Source organism: Petaurus breviceps, unplaced genomic scaffold (genome assembly GCF_028583685.1).
Source record: "Petaurus breviceps papuanus isolate PSGF00001 unplaced genomic scaffold, PetGlider_PUasm1.0 181, whole genome shotgun sequence".
Classification (NCBI taxonomy): Eukaryota; Metazoa; Chordata; class Mammalia; order Diprotodontia; family Petauridae; genus Petaurus; species Petaurus breviceps.
This window is the reverse complement of record NW_027185784.1, coordinates 23,765,729-23,778,377: the sequence shown is the minus strand read 5'-3', so window position 1 is coordinate 23,778,377 and position 12,649 is coordinate 23,765,729. Positions and strand designations below refer to the sequence as shown.

The 12,649-nt window shown below is 37.7% G+C and overlaps 1 protein-coding gene across 7 annotated transcripts in view; it reads left to right on the top strand.

Moving 5' to 3' along the window:
- Window positions 1-12,649, top strand: part of HIPK2 (homeodomain interacting protein kinase 2) — a 251,076-nt gene that overhangs the window by 300 nt on the left and 238,127 nt on the right. The window lies entirely within an intron of this gene.

Here is a 12,649-nt window from a genome sequence, read left to right as displayed (position 1 = left end):
CCCCCCCCCCCCCCCCCCCCCCCCCCCCCCCCCCCCCACTGGCCACCGGTTCCCCGACTCCCTTCTCTCCTTCCGCGGCTCCCCCATCCTCGTCCTGGGATCACGTCCCCTCCCCCACCGTGTTCTCTCCGTGCTCCCCCTTATCTGTCCGCGAGCCCCCCATCAGTCCGCACCCCCTATCTGCCCGAAGCCCCCCTGATCTGCTCACGCTCCCCATCTGTCCGGGCGCCCCCTGATCTGCTCACGCTCCCCATCTGTCCGAGCGCCCCCCTGATCTGCTCACGCGCCCCAATCTGCCCGAGCGCCCCCCTGATCTGCTTACGCGTCCCCATCTGTCCTAGCGCCCCCTTATCTGCTTACGCGCCCCATCAGTCCGAGCGCCCCCGATCTGCTTATGCGACCCCCATCCGTCCTAGCTCCCCCTTATCTGCCCACGCTCCCCCATCTGCCTGCACGCCCCCCTCCACATCTCATTCAACTGCTCTACACCCCCGTTCCCCCCAACACACACGCCCCTTCACCTCCTCAGGTCCCTTTAATAGCTCTTCAAACCCTAACCCCAACGCACCCCCCTTCTCTTCTCCCTCTCCATCCCAACCTAGATACGGACCAAGACCTGAAATTCAACCTGATTTTATTTCCTAGGTGGTAGTAGGGGTGTTACTGCTTCAAGGGAAAGGAGATTTATGGCTGTGTTTTTATTTATTATTTCTAATAAATAAAGGTGATGTGGTTTGGCCCTCATCCCCCAAATTTCCGTGAGAATGATCTTTTCACTTGCTTATTCTTCTCATAACCCGCCCCCCCTCTCCGGTTCCCAACTAGGCTTCATCACCTCTTTCTGTCCCATGCCCCCCCTCCCCCTTTTTCCCTGCTCGCTTGAGTTCCACATTTTAGGCGGGGGGTGGGGGATGCTTATAGAGCTGGGTGGTGAAAGGGGTAGATAGGTGGAAAAAGTCCTGTTTCAGTTCCAGGCAGAACAATGAAATAGACCAGAATCTCCCTGCATTAGCGTGTGTAAGAGAAAATGTAGTTAGCATTTTCAAGCGGGGTGGGTGGTGAAGACCTATATCTTAATCAGGTCTAGGTAAAACTGCATTGTGCACCTTCTCCAATGCTGGGTCATTCACAGATTAACTGTTTTGAGGGGGTGAGAGGAGGTAGGGGAGAAATTGTAAAACGAAAAAATATGTATCTTTTTTCCTTCCCTTTCTCTTTTTTCTCCTCGATCTTCAGTCAGTTCTGTCACCTTCCAGCCAGAAATCAGAGGAGAATCAACTTAGTTTTCCCCCACTTTCAGTGTTGTATGTATCTCTATTTTAAGATATTTGTAGAATGAATTTAAATAAAACTGTGTCGGGTTCTAAACCATTTTATAGTGTTAATATTTTTTTTCTTATGAAATCCTTTTTAAACAGCAGCTGTATAGATTTGGCAAAAATCCATCCTGCTCTTTCTCTTTCTTAAGGTATGGTGGCAAATTAGGGGGTTAAAGGGGTATGCGTGAGCCACAGGAAGGACAAGAAAAGAAATTTTAATCCTTTATGTAAATCCAGGGGATAGTCATCATGAGGGTAACAGGGAAAGCATTAATACTTTTATCTCTGCTCTGAGAGGCTGATTTAAAAAAAAACTTATCTGAAAAGAAAATCTGTTATTAGTTCTAGGACTCTAAATGAACTAGGTTTCTGGATGGAATAAAGTTGCCAGTCAGGCTCCTCATAACAAGGCTGTAAATAACCTATGGACTGTAAATATTTTTTTTCAGACTCTCTTAGAAACAAAGGGGCTGTTTAGAAGGCAACACACAGAGAGATGTTATTCCAGGGGCTTTCCTCTTTGATTCTGAAGAACACAAGGTCCATTTAGTCCTTTGAAAAACAAAACAAAATTTCTGATCATGCTGTAAAACAGAATTGAATATCCCACGAGGATATGTGGACAATCTATGAAGATGCCATGTACAGTATTTATTGCTAATCTGTATTTATGGAAAAGGGGCCCATAGTCAATGCTAGAACTGTCTGGAGTGTTAAAATGAAACAATTTTCTCTTTATTAAGTACCTCCTTGAGACTCCCTCTGCTGGACACTCAGGGTGAGCATTTGAGAAGGGACTTGTCATTGAATTTAAAATTGTAGAAAACAGACTGTGTATGTATATTAGGATATGTTTTGTCAACCTTTCACTAAAAATAATTTTTGTGGCAAAATAAGGTGCTCAGGAAATGGAGAAACTATTTAAAGTACAGTTGGAAAGCTGGCTTCCTCATTTTTGCGAAGGTATTTGTGATCCAATCTGTATCTCAGCTGTTCTCATGATGTAGTTATATTTATGTTCATAAACCATTTGCCCCTGACTAAGCATCCCTCCCATATTACCTTTTAATGAGTCTTAATGTAAGCCATACTTTTTTAGTTTGGAAGGAAAGGTGGGTGGGGGAAAATTCCTTTACTCCTAGTTCGCCTACTTGCCTTAAGTCCTGACTTATGTCATCTTTTGTTGTTTCAACCCAGTTTCCTATAAATCATGTCTATGCTCTTCTTTCATTGCTAAAGTAATTCAATGCATTTTTTCCTACAGCAAGTTTCTTTCTGTATTATTAGAGTGATTATTTAACTTTCATTCAAACCTCCTTTACCCCTCTACTAGTTTATCCTAGTTCAGGATCATTCTGCTAGAAAGTCCAGGGTTTGGTCTTTGTGAAAGAGACTGTCAGTTGTGCTGGATTATGCAGTGATTCTTTAATGGGGACAGATGTCTACTATAATCAGGGATTATGTATCAATAGTTTGTCTATTTACTTATGACCTAATGTTTCCAGGTGTCCAAAAAATTGGTTGTAGCCTCCTTTTTTCTTTTGGATATATTGATTGGAGTCAGTAAACCTGATTATTATTCTTTCATAAGAAAATATTACCAATGTATGTGATTAAAAAAATTTTTTTGTGGCATACCTACAATAAAAAGTGATTTCTGATTTGCTTGGATCCTAATGGATATTGAGTTTGAATATAGTATTCTGAGGAGCAGTGAGTTGGCACACATAGGCTTTTCAAGCAGGAATTCAGCAGTAACTATATCTTCTTTTGGCTGTTCTTTTCATTTTAAAAATTACAGTGAAGCTTCTTTGGTATGTAAACAGTGGGAAGGAAGGCCAGTTTAAGTTAGTGAAAAGTCTGAGTTGTAGCATGTTTAGAAATAAATTAAATTATATTACTTTCAGCTATCTTCGGTAGTACAAGCTAATAATGGGCTAAGAAAGTGTTCCAAGTAGAGGTCTTATTGGATTTACTTTAAAGATAGCTAAGAGTAGCCTATAAATAGAACTATTTTGTGAATTACTGCTGATAAAATAGTTAAAATATTTGAAAGCAGATTATATTTTAAAATTTCTCTTAGAGTCATTCTCCTTATTCCATTCCCCTATTTTATTTACACACTTAATTTACTTAGCCAACCTTTTGAAAAATATTTAGATGTAGTTCATGTTGGGTAAACATCAGTAGCACCCAGGTCTAAATTATGAGTTCTGAATTGCTGGGGTCAAAATTCCAAATTAATTAGAATTTAGTGGACTTTTAAATGTGACTTGCTTGCAAGCCCAGACTTTAGTTGAAGGGAAATCTCTTAACAAAACTTCGTAAAAAGGAGATGCTAAAACCTCTTGAATTTGAAGAAGTCTCAAGAATCAGTTTTAGATCCATCTTGCATTAAAGGGAACTGGTAAGATAATTTTTTTCTATGTTTTAATAATTTTTCTTGTATTAATGCTTTAGAACATATTAGTAATATGCAAGTATAAAAATGTTTTCCTTTTCAATTCTTTCTTTCTCTTTTATTTCATTCTCCTTGAGCAGTTTCTAAAAAAAAAATTCTGACCAGAAACTAATTTCATTTTTGATATAAAACTGTTCTGTACTGCACAAAATAAAAACTCCCAAGAATTTTGAAATCAATAATAATATCTAAGTTATGAATCATTCTGATTCTTCATTATATTTCCAAAATATGCAAAGTTCATACATAAAAGGCAAGTACCTTTTTTTGTATTACCTTTCCAGATTCTCTTATTGGCATTGAGCTTATGCTGATCAGTATTATTCAGAAAATCATTCCCCCATAGCCACTGGCTTCAACAGGTTTTTTTTATGCCACCTTAAGAGTAGTTTTGAACACATCAGAGTAGGAGTAGCATAATAATAGCCAGGCTCCAAGTCAGAAGGACCGGGGTCTAAGTCCTATCCTTCTTTTGGCAAATGCTAGCTGTGTGATTGTGGACAAGTCACTTAACCTTTCAGTATCCCAGGCAGCTTTCTTTTCCTTCCTTCCTTCCTTTCTTCCTTCCTTCCTTCCTTCCTTCCTTCCTTCCTTCCTTCCTTCCTTCCTTCCTTCCTTCCTTCCTCCCCCCCTTCCTTTCTTCATTCCTGGTTAAGGGACTTGTCCAGGGTCACACACAGCTAGTAAGTGTCTGAGGCTCGATTCGAAGGTCCATGGCTGGTGCTCTATCCTCTGCACCACCCAGCTGCCCAAAGGCAATTTGCAAAGACTATAAATTGTAGGGCAGCTTGCTTTCCAGGTGTTCCCTGTCCTAATAAAATCATAGATCAGGTTAAAATAAAAGGAAGAAAATCACTGAGCAGAAGTTGAGAGGCATGCTACTCTTATAATCACCTAATCATAGGATCTTAGAATTGGATGACCTTAGAGGTCATCTAGTCTCCAGCTCCTCTAGCATGGAACCTGGCCATCATATCCCCTTTAAGTGGTATCTAATGATCTCCAGGGTCATCTCTCCTACCTTAGGCAGCCCATTTCATTTTTAGATAGCTCAAATTGTTAGGAATTTTTTCTTTAAGTTAAAGGCTCCCCACATCTGAAATCTGCTTCTCTTGGGAAAGTACCTCTAGGCATGATTTTTTTGCAGGTCCTTTCACTTAAACATGGCAGTAGGGCCTACAAATGGTCACCCAAGTCATCATTGTGCTCTCTTCTTTGTACCAATCCTTGAAGGATATCCTTATTTAGGTTTAGGCATACTTTCTTTCTGAACCATAGTCTAGAGCAGCTGTGGGGAACCTACAGCCTAGAAGCCATAGGTGGCTCTCTAGGTCCTCAGGTGTGGCCCTTTGATGAATCCAAATTTTACAGAACAAATTCCCTTAATAAGAGGATTTGTTCTGTGAAACTTAGACTCAGTCAAAAGGCTGCTCCTGAGGACCTAGAAGACCACATGTGTCCTCGAGGCCACAGGTTCTGCACCCCTGCTCTAGAGAATCAGGTTCATTATACCTTAAATCTAAACTTTCCTAGAGTTAAGATTTAGTGCTATATCTTGTTGCTTCTGATGTCCTTTAATGATGTATTCCTGTTTTTTTGATCCTTGCTGCCATAACAAAAATAATACATTATTTCGTTTGATACAATAACATTATAATATAGGTGCTATTGTTATTTCCATTTTACAGATAAGCAAACTGAGGCTTAAAAAGGTTGGCCTAGGGTCCAACAGCTATTAAATTCCTAAAAGGGAATTTGGACCCAGGTCTGCTTAATTTCAAGTACTGAACTTTATATTATTCCATATTGTGGAACATAAAAAGAAATGATTGTAAAGATGGTCATATACATACAGTATTAGCTTTTCTAGACTAATGTATAGATTTTTAAAATTATTTTTTATGTTATTATATAAACCTTGCCTGTGCCAGTGGTATAGCTTTACAATGAAATTTCAGTATTTAACTTTATTAAGTTAAATTACTTAAGTTACCAGAGCAGGATGAATATTAAAACTAGCAGACTGTTTCTGAATTCTTGAATAGGTCTAGAACTATCATTCATTCATTTATTCATAAATCAACTATTTATTAAATGCCTCCTTTGTGCAGAGCACAGCTAGGTTCTGGAGAAGTTATGAGAAATGCTTTGGAGATGGTACCTTTCCTCAAGGAGTTTGTCATCTAGCAGGCCTCTTAGCTGTGGCATCAGCCTTGCCCTCCTAGGTGATTCCACATTGAAGAACAAGAACATAACACATAAAAGCTAGAGAGCTGGCCTTGGGGTCAGGAGGATCTGGCCCTAATACATAACTGGCAGGCAGAATGACTTTGTAACCCCTTTGGGGTCCAGGAAACTCATGAAGACTTTAAGTGGTAGAACAAGTGCCAGTCTGAATTGGTAGAGGGAATTTCCTTTACTAATGAAATCATAGGGCTAGACCAAAATTTTTCTTAAAAATTTTAACCTAAGTCACAGGAAGGCTATTTTTATACAAAGGAAAACTAGTCATAGAATCTTTGAGTTGAAAGTAGTACTGTACTTCTATATAATTATTTAAGGTTTGAAAAACATTTCTCTTGGGGGCGGCTAGGTGGCACAGTGAATAGAGCACTGGCCCTGGAGTCAGGAGGACCTGAGTTCAAATTCAGCCTCAGATACTTAACACAAAAACTAGCAGTGTGACCTTGGGCAAGTCACTTAACCCCAATTGCCCTCCAAAAAGAAAAAGAAAAACATTTTTCTCACCATAGGTGATATAAACATTGTCTCTATGTTACAGATGAGGAGACTGAAATCCCAATTAGTTAAGTGACTCATCCAGTGTTACAAAGTGTTAGAGATGTCATTTAAATCTAGGTCCCCCAGATCCAGTGCTACCACAGTTATCTATGAGTTCAACAAAAATGTTTTGTGTCTAGTATATACAAAACACTTTGCTAGAGGTAACAAGTTTAAGCTCCCAGGAGAGTAAGGGAAGTGAGACACCAGTGGCAATGTATATACTTAAGTGCTTTGAAGAATGCTGAAGAAAGTTCTTTTGGAAGTTTGAAGGTAAGATTGGTACCAGATGAGAAGTGCTTCGTGGATGGGGCTGGGCTGTAAAGGATGAGTAGGAAAGGGGGAAAGGAGGGCATTCCCTCTCGGGTTGTATAACTAGTGCAACTTCACTGTGATCAGGTTGCTGGGGTTTTTTTGTTGCCTATACCAAACCTTTGATGTTTATGTCAAGAACAGCCAGTCTTGGGGCAGCCAGGTGGCTCAGTGAGTAAGAGCACCGGCCCTAAAGTCGGGATGACCTGGGATCGAATTCTGGCTCTGATACTTAGCACCACACCCAGAAATAACTGGCCATGTAACCTTGAGCAAGTTTCTTAACCCTGATTGCTTAAAAAAAAAAAAACAGCCAGTCTTTCCATAGAAGGTCCATGGTGTTTCTGTTGGAGAGATTGCTTTGGGCTGGATAAATCTTGAATGTGACCCAGTATAGTATGTATGTGAATATACTTCACATCATTTAAAATAAAAATACATTTCTGATATGTATATGTTGCCAGTGAGAATCTTTATCTTGTTTTCAGTACATAAACGTTATGGGCCAGGTTCAATATGTTTACAGATGAATACTGTGTAACTAGTTTAGAATAAGTCACACTTGCCTTTAGGCCATGCTACCTGACTGACTATAAGCTTCAGGTAATTTTCTGTTATTTACATTGGTATAATTTAAAGTCATCCAATAATATTAATTGGATATCTATCTAATTTATGCAGAGCACTCTCAGTATTTACAAAAGAAATAGAATGCTTAATCCCTATCCCTAAATTGAAGAGAAATTTACAGCTGGAAAAGGACCTCAGTAGATAGTGTCCAGTCCTCTGCCATTAGGCAAGTACAATTCAATTAGCAAACAGTTTTTATGAGGATCTAGATGGGCTGTGAGAGATCAGTTAGTATTATCTCTTTTTGAAGGTCTCCGGGAATGGAGATTCTCTAGACACTCTTGATCATCTATTCCAGTATTATATTACATAGACAAGAAGTTCTTAGACCTACCTGAAATATCTCCTCCTACAATTCAAACCCATTTCCTCTTGTTTAATCCCTTCTTTTAAAACCCTTTATAGGCCTTTTAGCTTTGACTTCCCTCAGCCTTTTCCCACAGAATCAGTTTTCTAGCCTTTTAATCATCACTCACTATTTTCTGAATACTTTGTCCAATATTTCTCTCTCCATTTGAAATTGTGGTCATACAAACTGCAACAGATCCTGTCTTTGCAGTACAGCTTACATGGGAAGAATTACTTCCCAACACTTTGCACGTCACACTCTTCTTAATAGCTTTCGAAAATATTATTAGCTGTTTTTTTGAGCAGTAGCCCTTCATTGCTGACTCATATTCAGTTTGTGATGATTATGACCCTGTGCCTTTTTTTTCCTACTTATAACTCCCTCATATTGTAGTTGTCTTATTGACTTATTCTCCGTAAGTGAGCCACTTTGAACTTGACCCTGTTGGTTATTTTGAATTTAAATTCTACCTTTCCAGGTATTAGGAATATTATTAATGTTGTGTAATTAGTAAATCTGATCAGTGTTATCCTGATAGCAGTATCTTAAATCATCAGTACAACTATTATATAGAACAAACCCAAGGAATGTCTCCCTGTGTGTATTTTCCAGAGGTTGTTCATGATAGCAATGATAATAATTTCTATTAGTTATTCGCTTTAATGTTTACAAAACACTTTCTTTACAACAACCTTATGAGGTAGGTAGTATAAGGATCATTATTTACTTTTTGCAGATGAGGAAACCGAATCCAAGAGAGGTTAAGTGACTCGCTGAGCATCACACAGATAGGAAGTATCAGAACCAGGACTGAGCTCCAGGCTTTCTGAATCCAAGATGAGTGCCCCTTTTCCCACACTGGGAAACTTTTCATGATTCTGAATCATAATATGATGGGACAAACAAGACAGAAAGGTTGAATGTGTAAGAATAATAATGCTTCACTTCTCTGAAGGTTATATTTCCTGTATCCCCAGTCTTCTAGAAAAGTGCTTAATAAGAAAACTTTTAAAATGTGTGGGCTTTAAGTGAGATGAAAATAGCTGAGTAACTGAAGATACACATGATTCGCTTGGTTTGTGCATTAGAGGGAGAGGAAATCTTACTAGCTGGTGATGATTGTAAAATTCAAGCCTCATTGGTGTAAAACCTGAGAACTGTAGGAAAGCAACACTGAAAAAAGGCATGAGAGCTAAGAGAGAAGGAAAAGGAAAAGTGAAAAGAAAATACAAGAGTGACAAACTGTAGAAGCAGTGGTGGAGATTGCAATAAATAACAACTGACATGTAGTGCTTTAAATTCTACAAAATGCTTTGTAGACATTTATTTATTTCATTTTCACGACAATCCTATGAAATAGTACCTGAGTTTTATTCACATTTTACAAATGAGGAAACTGAGACACAAGAGAGTTTAAGTCATTTGCCCATAGTTATATATCCAGTAAGGAAAAGACCTGGGACTCAAAATATCTCATTTGACTCCAAATCTAGCAATCTTTTTTTCTTACACCACACTGTTCCTTGATTCTGTTTTTGTCTGCCACTAGTTTCCATCATTACTATTTCTGATCTAGGGTATTGGAAGGGACCTTGGAACTCATCTAGTTCATCCTTCTAGATTAGAAATAATAATGATAGTGTTGAATAGATAATGACAGTGGTGAGGAAAGTCAGTGTGGAAAAACCTTTGGCCACAGGAAGATAACAGAAATTCTAACATCTCTCCAGCATAGGGGCAAATCGCCCCATAAACTTAGGGGGCCTCAGTATTTTGATAATGCTACACTGAATGCTACCAACTGGTATATAGTCCATATTTACATAGGACAATGGCGAGCTATACTGTGATACAGTATCTTATAGTAGTTTGTATAGTAGTATATGAAGAAGGAATGTAACAAAGCTAAATGTACTATAAAGTCATATGGATTCCAGAAGGTAGAGGTTAGAAGGAAGAAAACTTTGTTAATGCTGAAAGATCTGCATATGACTTGAAAAGGTGAGCATAGCAAAATGTGGTAGATTAGTAAAGAGTTCATTTTATTTTATTTTATGTTTTTGCTTTTTGGAGGGGGGAAGGCAGGGCAGTTGGAGTTAAGTGACTTGCCCAAGGTCACAGGGTTAGTAAATATTAAGTATTTGAGGTCGGATTTGAAGTCAGGTCCTCCTGACTCCAGGGCAGGTGCTCTATTCACTGCATCACCTGGCTGCCCCATTTCATTTTATTTTTAAAAAATCAAGCCTTGGAAAGGGCAGTTGGTAAAATTTTTGAAGATTTGAAGTCAACTAAAATTGATGAATAGTTTTATGTATATGGGAAAATTAGTTATAGATAAATGGTTCTGAATAAGAAAATTGCAGTTTCCTAGTTTCTGCCCAGTGCTAGCTGAAAAGGCAAAAGATGTTTATAGCAAATGCCCATGGGAATCTTATGGATCTTTTGATTGATGGCTTTTGTATTTCCAACGAAGATCTTAGAACCACAAGACTTAGAACTGGAAGATATCTGAAAGATCATTTCACAGAACAGGAAAATGAGAGTAGAGCAGGTAAGTCAGTTGTTGAAGACTGGGGAATAGAAAGAAACTTGTGGGAAAAAAATCAGTAAAGAATGAGGCTACACAGAGTATTGTGACTTTTAAAGATAATATTTCTGAACATAACCTATCCTTTGAATAGTTTTACAGTGCAGATGAAACGGATCTATGAATGATGCTTGCTAAACTCTACCCTAGCAAGTACTACTGAATCAAGTGTTGCCACATTTAAATAGGATAAAGACAGCTTGACTATTCTTGCCATTGTAAATGCTTCAGGTTCCCACAAAACAAAACATTTTGGGATCTGAACATTTAATCATTCTAGGGTGATAAAAATGTCACACACTTAACCTGTTATTTACAAAATGTAAGCTAATATATAGATAGAAAATATTTTTTTTCTGAAATAGCTCTACTCTTCAGAGAAGAATCTATTCCCAACCATAGATATGTTGGAGGACAATAAAGCTATTTCATTTCTAGACAATTGTAGGACTCATCCTGAGGAAGTTAGTGCTTGGTAGCATTTTTACCATCTTCCTGATTTCCATTGTTACTTTGTTGATTTGATTTATGACCAATTATCAGAATATAAATGGTTATTAGGGAGAGAATTCATGAGGAAATTGATGTATCATAAAGTACCATGTACAGTTTTTAGCATTATGACATTATAAATGCAATTTGTAAATGTATTTGTGCCTGGAATTATATTCAAACACTGAGGAGGGCTTGGAAAATTGTGGCCTATTGTTTGCAGATGTATCATACTCTAATTTGTAGACTTATGAGTAAACTTTTCCTAAAGTACCAGAACAATGATAATTGAAGTACTCCAGGATACTCCTTCGTATCCCATCCACAGACAATAAAAATGCAAGAAGAATTAATTGAAGCTGATAAAGGAGTGCATTGTGTCAATGATATAAAAATAATATCCTGAATAATGTACTGAATATTGCTGATAAGTTAAAAGAAACTATAAGTAGGAATAAAGAATAAATAGAAAATCATCTCACCCAAAAAGGAGAGTGAGAAAACTATTTGGGAAAAATCTGCTTCAGACTGATTTATAGAAAAACAGGCATATTTTACTGCTCTAGAGGTCATACAGAAGCATATTCCCTTCACCTTTTTGAAAGAGGGAAAAACTCCCCCAAACAAACTGGAATCAAGAGCTTTATTTTGAGAAACTAAGTTCTAGGGACAGTTCTTAGGATCCAAATCCATTCTGTGCCTCTGTACTATCTACAGATTGGTATAATTGCTGATAATCATAATGATGATCTATAGTCATGTTGAACATGTTAAGTTATAGTTCATTATATTCTTTACTGAGGAAAGAAATTGTTTAGTATGTGTTAAAAATTTTTCTTCATTGATCAAAACAATGAGCTGCTTAAAAAGCACAACACCAAAAACTAAGTGCCTAAAGGATTAAACTTTGGGTATCAGGAAAATTCATGTATATAGAACATTTTGTTCCTGATGATGCTCAAAAAATGGGTTGTTAATATGTATAGAAATATAAATAAAATAGGAGGAGGGTGCCTAATTTCTCTTGCTGTAACTTGAAGGTGAGGGCAAGCTGTATACACATACATATACCCACATACTTTATATGATGTATATAGATATTAAGTAGATTTACTTGAAAGTATATAGAATGTAGTTAGGAGATAATAATCAAGTCACTTGAATTTGTTAGTGGAATGGTCAAGAATTTTCATTTAAATCAAGAGGAATTTGGTTTTTTGTTTTTTTTTAAAGAGGCTGGCAGGATTAAAATGATACTTGAAGGTGATTGTTGCTGCAGTATTAGAACATCTGGGATAATGAGGTCAGAGACTTGGGAAGCTAACAAAGCATTAAGTAATAGTTAAGGAGTTTAGACCTAGACATTGTCCCCATCAGGGTAATCTGGTTGTGTAGGAAATGTCATCGGACCAATTAATTTGTAAAGGCTTTTTAAAAAAAATTGTCTCTTTAAAAAGAATTAGAAAATTTTACATAAAGAATATGTGTGTATGTGTATATGTGTGTGTATGTGTATATGTGTGAGTGCGTGTGCACTATATTCCCCTAACCACAAGGATAGACTTCACAAGGCTGTAACTACCAGCTGGAGCTACAGGCTAATGATTAACATGGGGCTTTCTTAGATAGCTGATTTTTCCCCCTTTAACAATATGGAAAATGTATAGAAAAGAAAGACAATAAAATTGAACGTGATCTCTAGAGTTCTACATCTAAAC